The sequence below is a fragment of the Nelumbo lutea genome, chromosome 5 (genome assembly GCF_056320005.1).
Source record: "Nelumbo lutea isolate HS-2025 chromosome 5, American lotus-T2T, whole genome shotgun sequence".
In the NCBI taxonomy this organism is placed as follows: domain Eukaryota; kingdom Viridiplantae; phylum Streptophyta; class Magnoliopsida; order Proteales; family Nelumbonaceae; genus Nelumbo; species Nelumbo lutea.
In genome coordinates this window covers 5,509,952-5,532,126 of record NC_142688.1, presented here as the reverse complement: position 1 = coordinate 5,532,126, position 22,175 = coordinate 5,509,952, and the positions used below count along the sequence as shown (strand labels likewise).

At 38.2% G+C, this 22,175-nt stretch overlaps 1 pseudogene across 1 annotated transcript; it reads left to right on the top strand.

The window, feature by feature from the left end:
- The first annotated feature begins 853 nt into the window (after positions 1 to 853).
- Positions 854 to 22,161, top strand: LOC148849999 (putative lipase C4A8.10; annotated as a pseudogene). Its single transcript, XR_016098865.1, has 10 exons — positions 854 to 1,582; positions 10,277 to 10,344; positions 11,745 to 11,815; positions 12,034 to 12,304; positions 14,231 to 14,391; positions 14,473 to 14,528; positions 14,712 to 14,764; positions 14,832 to 14,973; positions 15,843 to 15,940; positions 21,792 to 22,161. The product of XR_016098865.1 is annotated as a putative lipase C4A8.10 (transcript).
- Positions 22,162 to 22,175: the final 14 nt, after the last annotated feature.

The following is a 22,175-nucleotide window of genomic DNA, read 5'->3' as shown; positions in this document are numbered from 1 at the left end:
CTATCCCACATTTTTTCCTAAATTATCTATATTTCTCTCTAATTCCTATTTATCTTCTAAATTTTCTCTAATTCCTATTTATCATTTCCTCTACTTTTATTTATATCTATATAAAGAAAGTTTCAATTAAAATATTTAATAATTACTTAAATATTATAATGAAATTATGTTAATAACTTTACAATATTTATTAAAAACATAAAAAATAATTATAATATGTTTAATAATATTCAAATTATTAACAATTTTATATTTTTACGAATTTCAAAAATGAAATTATGTAATTACAATATAAATTATAATTTTATGGATTATTCAATTAATTTAATAACTAACTAATATTTTAAAAATTATAAATAAATATTATTAAATAAAAATATTAAAAATATCTAAATAATTATGTAACTAAATATTTAAAATTATATTATAATTTTAAAGAAATAAAATTTAAAAAATAAAAAATATTAAATATTTTACATATTATTTAAATCTTTAAATAATAGAATATTTAACATAGCTAAATAAATACCCCAAATTCTCATAATCTTATTTATAAAATATCCATAATTTAAATTATTTTTAGGTGATTATCTCTAGGTAGAGAACATTTGGGAACTCCCTATCTCCAATAAAGGATGAGTGCCTTACCTCGAACCCATTCCACCATGAGAAACGGGCGGGAATGGGATAGAGTGTGTTGACTAGAGGCAGGTGTAAGGATGCCCCATCCCGTACAGCACACGGGCCCGCTATAAAGAGAGAGAGAGATTGATTGGCTTAAATCAATTGCGTGTTTCTTTAATCTTATGTTCGTTGAAAAATAAGCCGTTTGCCCGTTTCCGCGATCGGGACATTGCCGGGGTTTCCAAAGAATGCACTTTGCTTCACTCCGATATCACAACAAGCAAGACAGAAAAGCATGTGCAAATAACTGGAGAGAGTAGGGGCACAAATTGAAATTGGTCCACATCGTTCTCTGCGCCAGCCGCCAGGGACTAAACTGCACCTTCTTCCGTTCTTCGCGAGTCGTGTAGAGTCGCTGGACCTGGGTGGGACCAAACTTGTGGAGGGAACTGGGAAGTGATGGATTCGATTGTATCAACTTTGACGTAATATATCAATAGCAGCAAGTTATTAGCAACAAAGGAAAGAGCTCGCCTCGTTTCGTGTCGTGGACTTAAATCTAAAACCCCATCCCCATTTTCAGTCTTTTCTTTCTTCCTCCTCGTCATCGGTAACTAACGAACTAAACCAACCCGTGAACAACAGACCAACAGTTCGAATCCTTTCCCCTGATTCGGGATTCCTCTTTAAAAAGAATGGCGGCATCTCGGGAGTTGCAGTTGCATAGCCGTTCCGAAACAGCTCAACCACCAGAACCCGAAACATCACGCCACGAATCAAATATTGCGAAGAAGAAGAAGAACATGACTAAGAAGAAATCTTATTTACCGAGAATGGGTTGTTTCAGATCAGAACACCATTTGAACGGCGGTCCGAGTTCGGTCGCCGAGTCCGGTGGTAGCGGAGATCATCGCTTTCCAACTCACCTTGTCGTCATGGTTAATGGCATCATAGGGAGGTTTGTTACTTTGTTTCCTTGCTCTGGTTTTACTATGACTCAGTTTCTTTGCATTTCTGAAATGCTATTTTTGGTCGATAAATGCTACTGCGCTGGTACACGTTTGATGCCTGTGCATTGCACAGAATTCAATTTAATCTTGTTTAAAATGAGTATTAGAGGTGTTTCTCTTCCTTTGATCTCGAATTTCGAAGATAGCTGCTAAACTGCTAATTTCAACAATTTACTTTTGTCTGAACGTGTGCCAATGCATTGGCATGTTTCCTCTTATTCAAGAATCGCATACTCTAAGCAAATGGTTTTGTTTGAATAAAAGAAGGTTCTCTGTTGTGAATCGGGTCCAAGGTTTTGGGTGGGAATGGAAATATTAGGAGTTAGGACTTGAGCTGCAGTGTCGGAGCTGTTAACTTAGTTACAAGTTTGGTATTTCCATATGACTCTAAGATCAGTTGAGAAGAAAGAGGCTCTGCTTATAGTATAGAATGTGGAACAAAGGTTCTAAGATCAGTTGGGCTGCAGTGTCGCTCCATTTTTTTCAACATTAAATAAGGGGATATTTTTGAATGCTGAAATCTTTGAGCTATATGTTTTTACCCCCTTACGATGATGACTCTTTTTTTTCTTGCCATTTACACCAAAACAAATTAGGAGTGGAAAACAAAGTTTCCACTGCAAAGGGGTAGAATTAATAGCTGAAATATTTCCGCCTGGAAAGTTCTGCATCCATTTTATAGGGAAACAAACACAATCTATGGAAGTAAGGGGCATCACATGATTGCATACATCAATAATTGGTTTAGGTGATCTAGCTGCATAGTATTAGTTGTCTGAACTTAAAAAACAATTATCCTTCTGATGAGGGTGGATGCGACCAGTGGCGGAGCCAGAAATTCTTTGGGGGGAGGGAGGGCAAATTAAATAAGAAAATGAAATAGGGAGTTGAAGAGGTAGGATTTTGAAAGATATGGGACAGGAAGGTTTGGATTTATTACAGATTTTTTTAAAAGAAAAAAAAAATATTTTTTTAATTTTGGGAGTTCAGTTCAAGTGTGTGTGTGTTGGGGGGGTGGGGGGAAGGACCCACTTTACTACGTTTTTAACCCCTACGCTTGGCTCTGCCCCAGGATGTGACTAGGGGTGCAACTTGGGCGGGCTTAACCCGAACTCGGCCCGGCCCAACTTGATTTTTTCACGGGTTGGGCCTGGGCTTGAAAAGGCGGGTTTTTATATTTTTTGGGTTGGGCTCGGGTTGAGGTCTTGGGTAACCTGAACCCGACCCGATATGTTATATATGCACATTTATAAATTATAATATATATGTATATATGGTTGAATTGTATGTTAATGACTAAATGGTAATTGTTTAATTAGTAAATTACTAATTTAGTATTAGGTGTCATGTGCCAATGCCATTACTCATTAATTACTAATTAGTTTCTTTTTCTAAACACCAATTTTCCTCTTTGTGTCTTTGACGTTTCAACTTCTTTTAATTCAAATGGCATTATGGCAACAAGAATTAAGGAAACCCAAAAGCCAATGTGAAAACCTCTTAAGCAATCCAAGTCTGGCCTAGCCCAGGCCCAACCCGAGTGCCTGAAATTTTAGTGTGGGCTGGGCTTGGGTTGGATAATTCGGGCTTGACCTCGGGCTCGGGCTGGGCTCGGGCTTTAGGACCAATTCTTAGGGTTAGGCCTGGGTTGAGCTAAAACCCAGCCCAGCCCGCTCGACTTGCACCCCTAGATGCGACCCCTTGTAAGACTGTAAGGCTCGAACACGTAGCAGCTATTGAGGCTCTCGCATCCCTGATCGCGAGACCCCACCTTGGAGGACCAACACCACCTCATAGTCGTGAGAGTAGAAATCATTGATTGTAGATTTAGTTGAATTTCTTGTGAAAGGAAAAGGGGAGGAGGATAAAGATTTCAATGGTAGAGAAGAAAAGAGAGGGAGAAAAGAGTAGGAAGTCAACCAAGATTCTTGAATTAACCCTAGCCGCCAACGCCTCATTATATTTATACTTAACTTAAAGGATGAGATATTACAAGGATGCCCTTAGTAGGGTAGCTACTAATGTAGCTGAACAGTCACAACTTAAAAACACAAACTAATGGGCATAAAGCCCAACAACTTCCTAACTAAATAGCTTAAAATAAGAATAAAAAACAACTAGACCCAACTCAACACTCCCCCCTCAAGTTGGGAGTAAATGTCACACATTCCCAACTTGCATAGATCGTGCTCTAGCTTGTTCTTTGCAACACCTTTTGTGAGAACATCCGTGAGTTGTAGATCAGAAGCAATGTATGGAAAACAAACTTCTCCAGAAGTTACTCTTTCTCTAATAAAATGTCTATCCACTTCAATGTGCTTAGTTCGGTCATGCTTGACTGGGTTATGGGCAATGTTAATTGCTGCCTGGTTATCACAGTATAACATCGTAGGTTCTTCTACCTGCACCAATTTCTTCTAATAGGGAACAGATCCAGAGAAGTTCTGAAACTCCATGTGCCATGGCCTTGTATTCAGCTTCAACACTTGATCTTGCCATCACTGTTTGTTTCTTACTCTTCCACGAGACAAGGTTACCCCCAACAATGGTGCACACTCCTGATGTTGATCTCCTGTCATCAAGACATCCTGCCCAATCTGCATCTGTATAAGCCTCTAGTTTCAACTGTCAATGATCAGTAAACAGTATGCCTCTGCCCGGGTGTCCCTTCAGATAAGCAAGAATCCTGTCAACTGCTTCCCAATGCTGGAATCGTGGAGCATGCATGTATTGACTTACTACACTTACTGCATAAGAAATGTCTGGTCTTGTCATACACAAGTATAGCAGCCGACCCACAAGTCTCTGATATCTTCCAATGTCCTTTACTGGTTCACCTTCTGATGCATTGATTCTATGGTTCTGATCAATAGGGGTACTGATTGCCTTTGTTGCAAGTTTCCCTGTCTCTTGAAGAAGATCCAAGACATACTTCCTTTGAGAGATAAAAATTCCATGTTTTGATCTTGCAACTTCAATGCCTAGTAAGTATCTCAGTTCTCCAAGATCCTTAATTTCAAATTCTTTATGTAGATTCCTTTTCAGACAATCAATCTCACATAGGTCATTCCCCGTGACAACAATATCATCCACATAAACAATTAGGACTGACACCAAGGATACCCTGCGCTTCACAAACAATGTATGATCGGATTGAGTCTGAGTGTATCCAAAAGCAATCAAGGTCTTTCTGAATCTGTCAAACCATGCTCTGGGAGATTGTTTCAAGCCATAAAGTGGCTTCTTAAGCCTGCATACCTTTCCCTTTTCAGTATCACTGCAAAAGCCTAAAGGAAGATTCATATACACTTCTTCTTGCAGATCCCCATTTAGGAAAGCATTCTTCACATCAATTTGAAACAAGGGCCAAGAGTATGAGGTAGCAAGAGAAAGAAGTATCCGAACAAAGGTCATCTTTGCAACCGGTGCAAAGGTCTCTAAGTAATCAACACCATAGGTCTGTGTGTACCCTTTTGCAACAAGTCTTGCCTTGTACCTTTCTATACTTCCATCTGCCTTATATTTTACCGTGTAAACCCATCTGCATCCAACTGTCTCCTTGCCTTCTAGTAGATCCACAATGTCCCGTGTCTGATTCTTAATCAAAGTTGCCATCTCTTCCTGTATAGCTGTCTTCCACTCAGGTTTGGAGAGAGCTTCACTAACACCCTTGGGTATAGACATTGAGTCAAGGGAGGAAAGAAAAACACGATAGGAAGGAGAAAGTCCACTGTAGGATAAGTATTGTGAAATACAATGAGCAGTACACTTTCTCTTCCCTTTTCTGAGAGCAATAGGAAGATCAAGGTTATCTGTAACAGGGTTAGTAGAATCAATGGGAACTGAAACAGTAGCGAGACCAAGAGGAATACCTGAATCCATGTCAGCCGAATCTGGAGTCTCTAAGGAATCGACAGGAAGTAATATGAGTTCTGTTGCAGTGGAATCAACCTCCTTGTGAAGTCTCTATTGTAAGTAATGCTGAGAAAAAGGACGCAAAGGAGGTGGTAAGGTAGGTGACACAGGATGGTCAAGCACAGGAGTAGACACAGGGACTGGAACTAGGAGAGGAATAGACTGCTGACTCACTTCCCCAAAACACTCCCCGTGAGAAGGATTCTTTGAAAAGAAGTATGTGGATTCAAAAAAAGTGACATCCATGGTAACATACCGTCTCCCAGAGACTGGATCATAGCAGTAGTACCCTTTTTGATTTTCTGCATATATAAGGAATACACACTTCCTTGCCTTGGGATCAAGCTTTGAGCGGCGAGGACCAAGGACATGTGCAAAGCAAACACACCCAAACACCCTGAGAGGAATATGAAACATCTCCCCCTCAGGAAAAAGGAGACTGAATAGGGTGTTGAATCCAAGTATACGAGAGGGCACCCTGTTAATCATATCTACTGCTGTGAGAACTGCATCACCCCAAAACCGAATTGGAACTGTAGATGTGTCCATCATGCTTCTTGCAATCTCAACAATGTGTCTGTTATTCCTTTCTGCAACACCATTTTGTTGTGGACTGTAGGGACAACTGCTCTGATGGACAACGCCATATTTTAATAGATATGAAGCAAGGTGTTTTTCAAAATATTCCCTACCATTGTCTGATCTAAACACCTTTATTCTTGTTCCAAACTGTGTTAACACCATTTGATGAAATTGCCTCACCAAGGATGGTATTTCATCGCGGGATCTCATCAGGTAAATCCAAGAGTATCGTGAAAAATCATCCACAAATAAGAGAAAATATCGATAGCCTCCCATAGAAGGAACATGGTAAGGTCCCCACACATCCAAATGAATAGCATCAAAAGAAGAAGAACACATTTTATTACTAGGTCTAAATGAATGCCTACAATGCTTTCCAAGTTGACAAGCTTCACACTCCAGACTTGACAAACTAACAAACTCAAAAAGTTTTGGAAACAAAAAACTCAAAAAAGAAAAAGGTAAATGGCCCAAACGATTATGCCAAAGCATAATTTGACCCACAAACTCTAACTCACTACCCTGCTGACATGATGACTCTGATGAGGAGGAAGAACATCCAAGAGGTAGATCCCATTCACTTCACGACTACTCCCAATCGTCCTCTTTGAATCCAGATCCTGCAAAATACAATGACCAGGAGAAAAAATTACTGAACAGTTCAGGTTCTTAATCAAACTACTAACAAATAACAAATTAGTGCTCAATCTAGGAACATGAAGGACTGAAGGTAGAGAAATATAATCACTAATCTTGACAGATCTCTTCCTAGCAATAGGAACATGGGATCCATCAGCTGTGGAGACCCTATCTCTGCCAGAACAGAGCTGGTAAGAAGAAAAAATAGTAGAGCTATGAGTCATGTGCTCTGAGGCTCCAGAATCTATAATCCAAGGAGGTCCCTCCTTACCTGAAGTAGAAACATAATTTGCAGTGACGTGTGAACTACCTATGTGACCAAAGGCAGTAGAGTGGACTCCACCAGTGCCACCTGTACCTTGTTGTCCGCTTGCTTCTGAACTGGAATTGGCTGTATCCCGCTGGTTCAAAAGTTTCCCATACCTCTCAAGTTCGGCCTTTACTGCATCAACTGCAACAAACTCTAGAGCAGCTGTAGTAGGAGGGGTCGGAATGTCACCAGAAACTGCCATGTGTGCATTTCCCTTCTTATTTTTCAGTCTAGTCGGCACAAGATGTGGGTGAAGCTTCCAACAAGTATCTATTGTGTGTTTAGGCTTCTTATAGTAGTCACAGATCAAATCTCTTCTATCTTCCTTCTTGATTCACTGCCACCCCGATCTCCACTTTGTTTAGGTTTCACAGTACTCACCATGGTAGACTGATCAGAAATAGGATTTTTCATCATCACATCTCTCTTGCTCTCCTCCCCTAACACAAAGACATATGCCTGGGAAAGGGTAACACTATCCCTGGAAAGAAGATGTTGTCTTGCAATATCATACTCAGGGTTAAGGCCAGCAAGAAATTCAAACACCCTATACTTCTCTAGATGTTTTTGATAGGTAGCTGCATCCTTAGTGGTTTCCCAAGCAAATGTCTCTAAATGGTTAATCTCCTGTTATAGGGTTTTAAGGGTTGAAAAATAGGCTGCAATTGGTCTATCTCCATGCCTTGTAGAAATAATCTGATTTCTCAACTGATAAACCCTAGCGACATTCTCCCTCTGTGAATAGGTTTCTGCAACCCCATCCCATATTTCCTTAGTTGTATTTGCCCATAAAAAAATTTTACCTATATGGGGCAACATGGAATTACGCAACCAAGTCATCATCATATAATTCTCCTGTACCCACCGGGAGTTGCTAGTTTCGGGTTTCACTTCCTCACCAGTGATATACCCTTATTTCCCACAAGCACCAATGGCCATCTTTGCAGATTGTGACCATTCTAAGTAATTTGTACTATCCAATCTAACTGTAGTGATGGTCTTAGTCCCGAAAAGGTCTCCAACACCTCCTTCTACTGGTCTCATTTCACTCTCGGGCTTATTTTCAACTTCGTAACCCTCCATGCTTCTCAAAAAATGTAAAGAAAATAACTGAAATATGTAACAAGATCAAACGAAACACTTCTGGAACCAACAACACCTTTCTGGTGTCCTAGGCTATCTTCCCACAAAAGATTCCTTTTCTATGGGACGAGAGAAGAGAGAGAAGAGGCAACCGCTCTCTAGAAGCCTCCAAATCAGGCAGGACTTGAACCACCCTTACAGAAAACTACAAGGAACCCTAAAAAATTAGGGCGCCACTTCCTAGGTCAAAATTGAAGAGTCCAACAGAAACAGGACTTTTCCCCTTTCTCCAGTTTTTCTTGATTTTGATGAGAAACCCTAGACCAGCTACAGGGCACACAGATCCACCAAAAAATCCAAAATCTGGGCTTACCTGAGAACTTCGATTAGCCTCTTAAATCACCATGCAATCGGCCGATCTAGGGCTGCATGAGGAAACAACTCAAGGAACCTTCAGCCTGCTCTGATACCAAGTAGAAATCACTGATTATAGATTTAGTTGAATTTCTTGTGAAAGGAAAAGGGGAGGAAGATAAAGATTTCAGTAGTAGAGAAGAAAAGAGAGGGAGAAAAGAGTAGGAAGTCAACCAAGATTCTTGAATTAACCCTAGCCGCCAACCCCCCATTATATTTATACTTAACTTAAAGGATGAGATATTACAAGGATGCCCTTAGTAGGGCGGCTACTAATGTAGCTGAACAGTCACAACTTAAAAACATAAACTAATGGGCCTAAAGCCCAACGACTTCCTAACTAAATAGCTTAAAATAAGAATAAAAAACAACTAGGCCCAACTCAATAGTGAGGTTCACCTCGGTGAAACAGGGACTACCTTGCCTCTTGCAGCTCGCCAATGACGAGCAACCTAACAAGCTACTCCAACTAGACCAACGTGTCATGGTCTAACACAGTCTTAGCCTTGCCTACGCTTGGCGGGCTTACATTAAGGGACACCGTCATCATTTTCGCCTGTAAGATTTTTGGGAGAAGTGATGTCATCTTCAGGCAGACCTCTAAAAGCTTAACGTACTCTTTGAGGAGGGGTGGTCAACCTCCTTGGATGCCTGACCTTGGCACTCTTAGACCAACATCCCTTGTGGGGCGGCCCTGGTTAATGGCTAGCATGGCTACCGGGGTTCCTTATGGGCGCACACATGCTCATGGGGACAGTACATGGACCGGCACTGCGCCACCGACACTCAAGGGAGGCTTGGCATGCAGGCTTGGCCTAAGCATGACCCTTCACCACGCCAGCCCCTTGCCTAAGCTGAATGAGCTATCCCGTTGCCCATAGTGCAAGGGTGTGTTCCGGCCCAGCGGTTGCCTATCATCATTGGCACACAGGTGCCTACATCATCGGCATACAAGAGATCCTTCACATCGGCGCCAAGTCGCCTCACATCATGGACGAATTGAAGTAAATACCATCAGTCATCTGGGTGAGGTGACCTGTTCGCCCTCTCTTGAATATAGGCGCCTACCTAATAATCTGGGCGGGTGCCTAATGTAAAAACCATCAGTCATCTAGGCAAGGTGACCTCAGGAAACCATCTAGTCGCCTAGGCGTTGCCTTGACAACTATGCCCTCAAGTGGACATCAGTGCATATTGATACAACCGATACCCTATTTTTTTATTTTTTACTTTTTTGTTTTATAGGTATTAGAGGGTCCCATGGGCTATTTTAAAGCTTTAAAGTTTTTAAAAAGCTTTTGTATCAGTGTATCCAAGCATATCTTGATGCACCGATACGGATATGCCTGATATGATATGGGGCTTATTGTATGGATATTTTAATCATTTGTTGCAAGGGGCAAGGGGATATTTCTTTTATTAACATATTTCCATGAATATCAAAGAAACATTTTAAGAATGTCAAAATCAATAACTCTCATATGGAACCTAAGTTCTAATGCACTTTGTTGAGCCAGCAAAGTACAATGGGATTGTTGGCCATTACCAAAATAATTTCCTTGTTGGAGCAACTTATGCTCTCATTACCCATTGCATATAATTGCCTTCCGTGTTATAGCAATTCTTTGTTTTTATTTTTTTTTCAGACTTATTTTTAATGTAAATTTAATTTTTGTTTCTATTGTGATTATCTATCCAGTGCTGGAAATTGGAAATATGCTGATAAGCAATTCCGCAAAAGATATCCCCAAGATATTCTTGTGCATTGTGAGTTTATTCTATTCTTGACTTCCTCTGTTTCTGGATTCTGTCTTTTTTGAGATTAAATTGTCATGTAATCTTGATAGTGCTGGTAATTGCAGTTAATGTAATGCATTTTTTTGGTGCTTGAAGTACTTCTTGGATGAAGTTCTAGGAAGTTCAAAGTGTGACATTTGATTGAAAAGAACTTTCTTTTAGGTATAGAAATGTACTAGGAATTTCAAAATGTGATCTACCACTTTGAAATAGAGGGATCACGAACTCATTGGGAAGATGTAAAATTAGAAAGTCACTCAAGATGAAAAGCCTTTCACATTTGTGGCATAATTAGCTGATTGATACATCATGTAGTTCTCTTCTCAGTTGGATAGTTCCGAATGTCATGTTACTCATGTAATCTCCATAATTTTTGAATTTATTCACTTGAAGAAGTTCTTTCCATTGATCATTAGATCATCTCAGTAATGTCCTCATCTACCAGAAAAGGCTTGACAGAGAAACCTGTAACAACTCTTTACAATAGAATATGATATTGATGCCAATACTGGATACTACAGAGATAGTTCTGACGCATATAAGTCTCTCTATCTAAATTTCCCATTAAATATCTCTATTACAATTTTATATTACATTATTCTCTTAATTTCAAATGAATGGATCTTATAGTCATCGAAGTTTACATCATCTGGAGATTAAAATGGAAGTATTGTATTAACATATTAGACAGGATGATCATATCCATAATAATGTTTAATTTGGATTTTTAGAAAGAAGAGTGACATCTCATTCTTCATACCAATGTCTGGATCTAATATGTGTCTCAGCATCCTAGATATTTAACAGCAATCAATTTCTTGACTATTGAAGGAGGATTATGGAGTCAATCCTAGCCAATATTTCATATTAGATGGATTGCATGGGAAATGAATTCAGTGTTCAATGGGTTCACAAAATCCATTGTAGAAAAAGGCTTTCTTGTATAGTTATAGCTTTTCTTAAGCTTTTTAATTTTTATATTGGAAGTGGAATTTCTTTCTTAAGTTTTTTTTTCTTAGTTGGGATGTCTTGTACATCCTCTGACTGTTGTCTGTCTGATATATATTCTTTTGACTGTTTAAGGAGCATCTTTCTGAGTCTTGGACTACCAATGAAGAACTGGTTGTTGACCTTGAATATATAAGGACATAATGACTCTTGGACTTTGGGCAATGAATTTCTATACTTATTTCTCCTTGCCTTGGTCATAATAGTTTTAAGTTAGCAAGAATTGGTTGTTGACCTTGAATGTACAAGGCTAATGTGTGGCAAATATTGTCTGCGTGCATACTTTTGAAACTGACACTTATGGGCACGCTTTTGTTTCATTTATTAACATGAGTGGAGTTTTATTGCTGCACTATATGCAGGCAGCGCGTGTAATTCCTCAATGTTGACTTTTGATGGTGTTGACACAATGGGAGAGAGATTAGCAGAAGAGGTGCATAGTGATTCCATCACATCTGTAAAAAATTACCTTGTTTCTTCCTCTGCAGCCGAAGCTCTAATCTAATATTGTCCTTCAGAATAAAATGTTTTTCCTGAAATTGGTTTTGTTTGTTTCGTTATAAGTTCATGATTGCATGCCAATCTGAAGTTGCCATGACAGGTCAAGAACTTAGAGAGTGCAGTTTCTTCCTTCTTTCTTTCTTTTTCCAGGTGCAATCAATTACAAGGCATAATCCAAGGCTTCAAAAAATATCCTTTATAGGTCACTCATTGGGTGGTTTGGTGGCAAGATATGCTATTGGTAGGCTTTATGAACACAATCTCATAAGGCAACCTTCTGAAGGAAATGGAGATTGTACAAATGATGGAAGCTGGAACTCCAAGTTTGGATGGGAAATCCAAAGGAAAAATAGCTGGACTGGAACCTATGAATTTTGTAACTTTTGCAACACCACACCTTGGTTCAAGAGGGCATAAACAGGTGATTTTTCTAATTCCATGCCTGAAGTGTTTTGTTAAGCCACTCTTCCAAAACCAACGACCTATTCTCTTTGAAGCTGTTCAGAATGCAAACTTTTGGATGCCCCTGAGTTAGTTAAAAGCAATACTTTCTTTACCAGTACCTATTAGAACTTTTTGTCGCCTGTTCAGAAGTCTTAGGAGTGCTTCATCAGAACCTACTTTCTTTCATTTGCTCATTCATTTATGTTTGGTCTATATGATGACATAATTTCATATTTACAATAATGTCTAATTAATTAAAAAATAATAATAGTTGATTTCTTAAAAATTTTCTTTAGAACAAAAGAAATGATGACTAAATATTATGTGAAAATAATTCAAAATGGTGGGGAAGCATGCCTGAATTAGAATGCATAGTGGAATTTATGATTTGTAGGTCATTGATACAGGACAGAGTAGGAGCATCCTAAAATGGGCCTTAAGAATTTGATCTCACAATGAAAATGGGAGATTTCAGGTATCCATGGCTTAAAAACTTGTGGCTAAGAATCAAGAAAATAATTACAAAAAAAATGTTAATGAGCCTTAAAGAAATTAGGGCTTAGTGTTGTAGGCTCGAGGCCATTAGATTTATTGGTTTAAAAGAATTTAGTGCAGGATTAAAGCATCCAAGGGGCTACTCCAAGAAATGAAAATTGAGCTATTAATCAAATGAAATACCTACAATAATAAATTATGATTCAAATAAAGAATGGCTAGAATCAAGCAATAACTTATTGGAATTAAAGCATAGGAGAGGGCGAGGGTGAGGGAGAGGGAGAGCTGACACTTATAATACATATTTTATATTATATTTTGTATTATTGTATAATGTATATAATATAAATTTTATACATGTCTTATATAATATAAAATAGTATATATGTATGCTTGTATTTATTTAATATTTAATACTTAAAGTCATGTAGGCCTGGAGCCTGGCCCAGGCTGGCTATAGCCCTTATCATAGGTGCTAAGCCCTGCCTGGGGCCCTGGCCCATGATGGCCCCTGCCAGAAACCATAGACCAGCTTCTGTGGCTATGCTGGTCAGTTCATTTAGAAGCTTCTCTAAATAACCTAAGTATCTAACATAGCAATCTATTGGTACCTACCACATGCCAATAGTAAAGACCTTTCTGAGATTACTATATTAAAAGATCATAACTTTTAATGACTAATATTTGTGGGAAAACTATGAATACAAGGTGGGGTATGTGTGTATGGCCATATGGGACTGATGTGGACTAGAGGATTGAACATGTTGCAAATCAAAAAGATCCAGCACATGTTGGATGGTTTGAGTCTGCCATGTTATCTCTCAATGTGGCAGGTAAAGGGTAGGTTGTATAAGAGATGCTCTTTACTCAACCTGATTAGTAAGCCTTCTTTGTCAATTGAAAGAAAGGCCTCCTTTGTCCTATTTTATTTCTCATGTTTCTCTGTTTTAACCTCCAAACCATAGACCATAATATCAAATTTGGAGAAGCACAAATTAAAATATCAACCATCATCCCATTACTTCAAGATTGCTATTGCTTATAATCACTTCATTATAAGTTGATTATCAGTCAGCAAATTACTGTTTTCCAATATCTATTTGTGCATTATTATTTGAAACATAGAATGTTATAATTTAGTAAAAACAAAAAGTAGGTGAAGAATCTCCTGTTTTATGGTTATTTTGAATGCTGGTACATATGGATAATTTTTTTTAAACTATGTCAATGTTGCTTTATTTGCAGAAGCTATAGATTGTCTACTTATTGTTTTCACTGTCACCTTATAGAAGCTATAGATTCTTGTACTTGTTTCTGGGCTTTAGCCTTTTAGTTATGAAAATTTTTACCTTACCTTTTCAGAAAAAAAATTGTTGTTTTGTTTATTTATTGTTTGTTTGTTTTTCAGGTTCCAATTTTTTGTGGTATTCATATTATGGAAAAAGCAGCATCTCATATGTCATGGATTCTCAGTAGAACTGGAAAGCATCTATTCCTGACTGATGGTGATAACAAAAGTCCTCCTCTGCTTCTTCAAATGGTCAATGACTGTGGAGATCTTCCATTCATGTGAGGCATCATGAGTTATTAAAACTTGTTCTGCATATCTTCTAAATGTCTTCTAACCATCAACTCTCTTCCTTTCTTCAGATCTGCTCTCCAATCCTTCAGGCGCCATGTTGCCTATGCAAATACATGCTTTGATCGTATCCTGATTTAGAAAATTTGTATTTTGTAATCTAGGTATTCATTTAATCTCAAGAAAATAGTATCAGGCATACAAACAGTTTAGCAGACTGAACAGGTTTGACAATCTAGGTTTGTTGATACAAATCTTTATGTTAATGTTGTATGATTTGGTTTCAATAATAACTTAACTTTGTTCAAAGACCTTGTTGGGGGGAGTACATCATCTATACGTCAAAAGAATGAGCTACCAAAGGTAAATTTTCAACTTCTGCAAAGATTATTAAATACATCATCTGCTTGCTCATTATATTTTCTTCCAGTGCAAGCATTTGGCAGGGAATGGAAAATATCCACATATAGTAAATGTAGAGGAACCAAAGACATTCAGTCCTGGGCAAGAAGTCCTTTCAGAGGCTAATGGTTCAGAGGCTGTAAAAGGATGCAAGACTATTGACATGGAAGGTTTGCAACTGCAGCTCGTAAGCTTGAAACTTAATTTTAGAATCCAATTAATGTCAAACTAAATCCCTTGTTTGCTTGTTAATATATTTACAACTGAACTGAAGCACTTTCTTCATATGACTAAACACATGCTATTTGTATGTTATCTGTAACAAAACTGTACCAAGATAAAAAGCGGATTGACAGACTAAAAATTATTTACTTTTCATGCAACTGAGCATATGTTATTCATTTCTTTTGTAACAAATGTATGCTAAAACAAAAGTGATCCATTACCTACAAGCTAATCGGTTGGGCCACCACATTTTGAAACAAATATCGTTAAGAAAAATAAAAATGAACTTCACACCAACATTTAGTAAAGATGTTTACATTTGATAAATAGTGTTTTACTGTTCGTTATCCTTTTTCATATCACATACTCAGTTCTTTATTTTCTTCTTGTCCATTTCTTGAATTAGCTTTCACTAGTTGAAGTGAAGCAGTATAGGTGGCTTTGGGTTATGATTCAGAGTGTTCTATTCGGTCCTAATCATGTACCAATCTAAGCATGTGCCTTGCATATGCAGGGCCTTGAACCTCGGGAATAGAGACCGAGTTGATTTTAGGAGAGCTTGATGAGTTTCGGTTCTCAAATTTCTGTAATAGGTGGAATTCCACAGTTTTTTGATACATAGAAGGGGATGTTGTATTTTCTCAGAAAAAAAAAAAAAAACAAGAAGGGGATGTTGTATAGAGAATCTTTTCCGTATTTATTCTTGTATAGGGGCTTTGTCCCTTCTCTTATATTTTTGTTAATAAAGCTTTCTTAATTATCAAAAGAAAAGGAAAACAAACTGAGTTTCTTTTTTCATTTGCCAAAATTGTAGAGGCAATGATAAGAGGTCTCACAAAACTGAGTTGGGAACGAATTGATGTTTGCTTCAGAAGAAGTAAACAGAGATTTCTTGCACACAGTACCATACAGGCAAGTATCTTCTCTTTTCTCAATTTCATCACATGCACTAAAATAAATCTGATTTGTATAGATGTTAGAAGCCTCCATAAATTTGAGGTAACAGTTATTTACTTTGACCAACATCTTGTTAAGTTTGACCCATGTGATGTCTGAAAGACATGGCATATCCTGCCAAACTTCTCATCAAGTCTGACTCAAGTTTGACTCATAGTTGATGCTTCTGTTTTCCCACCCCAGCTCTGGCTCCCACTTCCATACATTCATTCATCTTAGGTTAGAACTATGTAACCAGTAACTTTTCCCTGTCAAGCAGACACATTCTGATTCAATTGACCCAGTGAGAAGCTAAGGCAGATGGAGTGTTACAGATACTATTCAAAGACATCCAGTTGCTTTCTGAACTCTAAGTAACAAGGTTTATTCCTGTAAACTAGTCCTCTTATCATTTCTTGTTGGGTTTTGGCACCTGATTAGGGTTGGGCAAGGATACTTGGGACAGGTCCAACTAACTTTATGTTTGGTTTATTAGATTTCCCACAGATCAGGTTAGGTTGGGCTCACAGCAACAAAATCCATCCTAACCCCAGTACACATTTGTCTTTTTCTATTCTTGGTGTATTAAAATATTCACTAGTGTATGAAGAATAAGAAGAGATTTTCCTAATCATAGGGGTCCTATTATTGATTAGTGAACAAAAGTTGTTTGATCCATAGAAACCACTTTCCATACATTGACATTATATTATTACCCAACGCAAGGGAACGAAGCTGCATCTCTGAACGGGTTCAGGCTTATTCAGATTAGGGCACAGCCCAAGCCACAATCCCTAGGACTGAGTACTGTTTATTGTTGATAGTGCTTCAAACTAGGTGGACGTAGTGGGTGATTTACTTCCTAAATGTTAGGCACTATGATAGTGCTTCAAACTAAGTGGATGTAGTGGGTGATTTACTTCCTAGCTGTTAGGCATTATGTTAGTGGACTTAGTGGGTGGTTTACTTCCTAATTGTTAGGCATTATGTTAGTGGACTTAGTGGGTGAGTTACTTCCAAATTGTTAGGCACTATTTTGAGTTAGTGAGCCATGTTTTTCCACTTTCTAATTTAGTTGCTTTTTAGTTCAGCTGTAAGTCTATATATTTGGACCTCTCATGTTGTTTTTTTGCATAAAGAAAATTGAATTTTAAGTGGCTTTGTTTTCAAATTAGAATTTCTGTTCTTTTTCCCAACAATTTCTTTGATATCAAAGCCAAGTTGGGTCTTTATTTGGGCAAAGGGCGAAGTAAGAGAAAAGAGAGTTCCACCATGGGAAGCAACGAAGCCAATTCATCAGCTCTGCCCCTAATTCCAATATTCAAAGGGGAAAATTATCACTTCTGGAGTCTCAAAATGAAGACCATGTTCAAGTCTCAAGAGTTGTGGGACTTGGTGGAGAAGGGATTTGAAGACACAAATCCAACCGAGCCTGATCAACGGTTGCAGAAACCCGTAAGAAGGATGCAAAGGCTATGTTCCTCATTCAACAAGCCCTTGATGAAGAAATTTTTCCAAGAATTGCAGCAGCTAGCACCTCCACTCAAGCATGGGAGATTCTGAAGCAAGAATTCTTGGGCGACAAGAAGGTAATTACTGTTAAATTACAGACTCTTCATCGTGATTTTGAAACATTGGCCATGAAAGAAAAAGAATCTGTGCAAATATTTTTATCTAAGGTGTCTAGGATTGTTAATCATATGAAGTCATATGGTGAAATTGTTAACAATGAAACTGTTGTGAATAAGGTTTTGAGGAGCCTAACCTCAAAATTCGATCATGTAGTTGCTGCAATTGAAGAGTCTAAGGACTTGTCTACTTATACTTTTGATGAATTAATGAGTTCTCTGTTAGCCCATGAAGCTAGATTGAGTAGATCCTATGAAAAGGTTGAGGAGAAGGCTTTTCATGTTAAGGGGGAGTCTTCCTACAAGGGAAAGTCAAAAAATTCTGGAGGCCGGGGATAGAGCAGAGGTGGTCGAGGTCGTGTGACGACAGAGGAAGAGGCCAATTTGGTGATCAACGCCAATACAAAAGCACCATCCAAGCAAAAAGATGAGTAGAAACAGGCCAATTTTACAGAGAAAGTTGAAAAGGAAAGCAAGCTATTCATGGCTCATTCTCCTATTGATAATGCTTCCAAAGGAGTTTGGTTTCTGGACAGTGGATGCTCCAACCATATGTCTGGAACAAAGTCTTTTTAAAGAACTTGACGAGTCATAGAAAAGTGAAGTTCGACTCGAAGACAACAAGCAAATGCAAGTTGAAGGGAAATGTACAATTGCCATCAAAACCTCACAAGGTAATGTAAAACTCCTCCATGATGTGCAATATGTTCCTAATTTAGCTCATAATTTTTTGAGTGTTGGGCAATTGATGGATGGTGTATACTCTATTTTGTTTGATGATGGTTGTTGTTCTGTCCAAGATAAGAAAACAGGGCACAAAATAGTTAGCATTCCTATGGCACAAAATAAAATGTTTTCGTTAGAAGTCTTTGAAGTCAGATATTGTGCCTTGATTGCTAGAGCTAGTGATGCAAAAATGTGGCATTTGCATTATGGGCATTTAAATGTGAAAGGGCTGAAATTGTTGGCTCAAAAAAATATGGTTGTTGGGTTACCAAAAATTGATGATTTTGATTTTTGTGAAGGCTGTGTTTATGGGAAACAAAGTAGAAATTCATTTCCTGTAGACAAGTTATGGAGGGCTTCTGATTGTCTTGAATTGGTACATGCTGATGTGTGTGGACCAATGAGTACTGAATCATTTGGTGGAAGCAAATATTTTTTGTTATTTACTGATGATTACAGCCGCATGAGTTGGGTGTATTTCTTGAAATTCAAATAAAAAACTTTTGAAACTTTCAAGAAATTCAAAGCATTAGCGGAGAAGCAAAGTGGGTGTTGTATAAAGGTGCTCCGCTCCGATAGGGGTGGTGAATTTACCTCTAATGAATTTAATGTTTTCTGAGAGGAAAATGACATTCACTGGGAGTTGACGGCACCGTATACACCGAAGAAAAATGGTGTGGCTAAGCGGAAGAATCGAATGGTGGTTGAAATGGCAAGAAGCATGATGAAAGCAAGTGGTGTTCCAAATCAGTTCTAGGTAGAAGCAGTGGCAACAACAGTTTATCTTCTCAATATCTCACCTACAAAAGCTATCATGAACTAGATCCCATATGAAACTTGGAAGGGCAGGAAGCCACGGGTAAGCCACTTAAAAAATTTTTGTTGTATAGCCTATGCCTTGGTTACTTCTCCAACCCGCAACAAACTTGATGAAAAATAAAAAAAAATGCATTTTTGTTGGCTATAGCCCTCAATCCAAAGCATATAGGTTGTATAACCCTGTGGGTGGCAAAGTAATTATTAGAAGGGATGTTAAGTTCAATGAAGAAGAAACTTGAGCCTGGAACAACAACAATGCAACACCAACAACACCACAAGTTACAAAAGATGCTAGTATAACACCTGTGACAGAACCTCCAAAACCAGCTAGTCCATATGCTGGTAGTAGCAACTCAACCATTTACTCATCTCCCCCCAACAACAGTAGCGCATCTACTCTAACAAGCTTGTAGTCCTCATCTTCAAGTTCCTCTAGTGAAACACCTCCAAGAAAATTCAGATCATTGAGGGATATTTATGCTTCATGTAGCTTTGTTTTGTATGTTTCTGACCCCACTTGTTATGATGAAGCTGTAGAAAGTCAAGTTTGGCAGGACACAATGAAAGAAGAGATATTGGCTATTGAAAGAAATGAAACTTGAGAATTGATCAATCTACCAGAAGGCAATAATGTTATTGGGCTCAAGTGGGTGTACATAACAAAGTATCATGCTGATGGTACTATACAGAAACACAAAGCTCAGTTGGTGGCGAAAGGGTACTCTCAACAGCAAGGTGTTGACTTTGAAGAAACCTTTCCTTCGGTTGCTTGCTCTGAAACGGTGAGAACCTTTCTAGCCTTGGTTGCACAATTAAATTGGGTTGTGTACCAGTTTGATGTTAAATCTGCTTTTTTGAATGGAGAACTTGATGAAGAGGTGTATGTTTCTCAACCTGAAGGTTTTGTTAGTGACGATGATGGCAAAGTTTACAGGTTAAAGAAGGCTTTATATGGCCTAAAGCAAGCCCCGCGAGCATGGTATAGCGAAATAGACTCCTACTTTCAGGAGAATGGATTTGAAAGGAGTAAAAATGAGCCAACACTTTATGTGAAGAAGCAAGATAACTCTGATTTTTTGGTGGTGTGTCTTTATGTTGATGACATAGTTTATATGGGATATTGTGAGTCCCTTGTTGAGGAATTTAAATCTTGCATGATGAAAAAATTCGAGATGTCAGATTTTGGTTTGTTGCATTATTTTCTTGGTTTGGAGGTGAACCAAAGTGCATATGGGATTTTTATTTCCCAAAGAAAATATGCTAATGATTTGTTGAAAATGTTCAATATGTTAAACTGCAAAGTAGCTCCAACTCCCATGAATGTGAATGAGACACTCATAGCTAATGATGGCACTGGAATGGCGAGTGTGAAGTATTTCAGAAGTATGGTTGGCGGTTTGAACTAGTCTCACACAAGACCTGATATAGCATTCCCTGTCAGCGTTGTCTCTAGGTTTATGCATACCCCAACAATGCATCACCTCGGGGCAGCAAAGAGGATCCTTCGTTATGTTGCTGGAACTGTTGATTTTGGAATTTGATACTCAAAAGCATCAAATTTCAAACTTTTGGGTTTTACTAACAGTGACTAGGTAGGTTGCTTGGATGATAGAAAAAGCACCTCCGGCTATGTTTTCTCCCTAGGTTCGGGTGCTATTTCATGGAGTTCAAAGAAGCAAGAGATCGTGGCCTTGTCATCATCAGAAGTGGAATATGTCGCTGCAACAACATCAGTTTGTCAAGCAGTTTGGCTAAGGAGATTGTTAGCTGATTTTTGCCAAGTTCAAGAAGGTGCAAATCAAGTGTTTTGTGACAACAAGGCAACCATTGCTATGGCGAAAAATCCAGCTTTCCACAACAGAACAAAGCACATTGACATTCACTATCATTTCATCCGAAATCTGGTTGCTAAAGGAACAATAGCAATGAAGCATTGTGGGACCAATGAGCAAGTAGCTGATGTTCTTACCAAGTCACTACCATGTGCCAAACACGAGTACTTCAGACTGCAGATGGAAGTAACAAGCTTTGAGGCAAGGGGGAGTGTTGATAGTGCTTCAAACTAAGTGGATGTAGTGGGTGATTTGCTTCCTAAATGTTAGGCACTATGATAGTGCTTCAAACCAAGTGGACGTAGTGGGTGATTTACTTCCTAACTGTTAGGCATTATGTTAGTGGACTTCGTGGGTGGTTTACTTCCTAATTATTAGGCATTATGTTAGTGGACTTAGTGGGTGAGTTACTTCCAAATTGTTAGGCACTATTTTGAGTTAGTGAGCCATGTTTTTCCACTTTCTAATTTAGTTGCTTATTTTTAGCTAAGGTTAGTTCAGCTGTAAGTCTATATATTTGGACCTCTCATGTTGTTTTTTTGCATGAAGAAAATTGAATTCAAAGTGGTTTTGTTTTCAAATTAGAATTTCTGTTCTTTTTCCCAACATTTATTTGGTCCTTTCAATCTGGTTTTGCTCTATAATCAAGTCCCAGTAGTATATTATTATCATTTCCACTTGAGAAATGTACCTGGACCTCGAATATACAATGCTGGTAGCATTTGTCAGTTGATGGTTATTTTTAAAGCTCAGAGCTTTTAGGCTTTCTTACATGATTCTCATGACTTAGAGAGGATGCTACTGTGGTGACTCTGTTTACAGGTGAAGACTTACTGCATCAATTCTGATGGTGCTGATGTGATTCTCCATGTTATTGATCACTTTCTCCTGTAATACATCTTAACACCTATCTTATTTACTTCTAGCTGTAAACTATCTCAAAATGGAGGTAAGCATATACATGCGCACAATTCATTTTCATGTAAGCATATGCAAGAATGAGATTAATTTTCTTTCCCTGTACAGTGTCGAAATGGATGTTAACAGTATGCGGTTTTTTCCCCAAAGATTAATTTTCTATTTATGCTATGTTTGGTTTGAAGGAAAAGGCAAGGAAACCTTTACAAATCTTGTATTGGTTTTCCTGTCTTTCCCTACCTTTTCCTTCAAACCAAACATGGCTTTAGTGTTTTACAGCAGACTTCA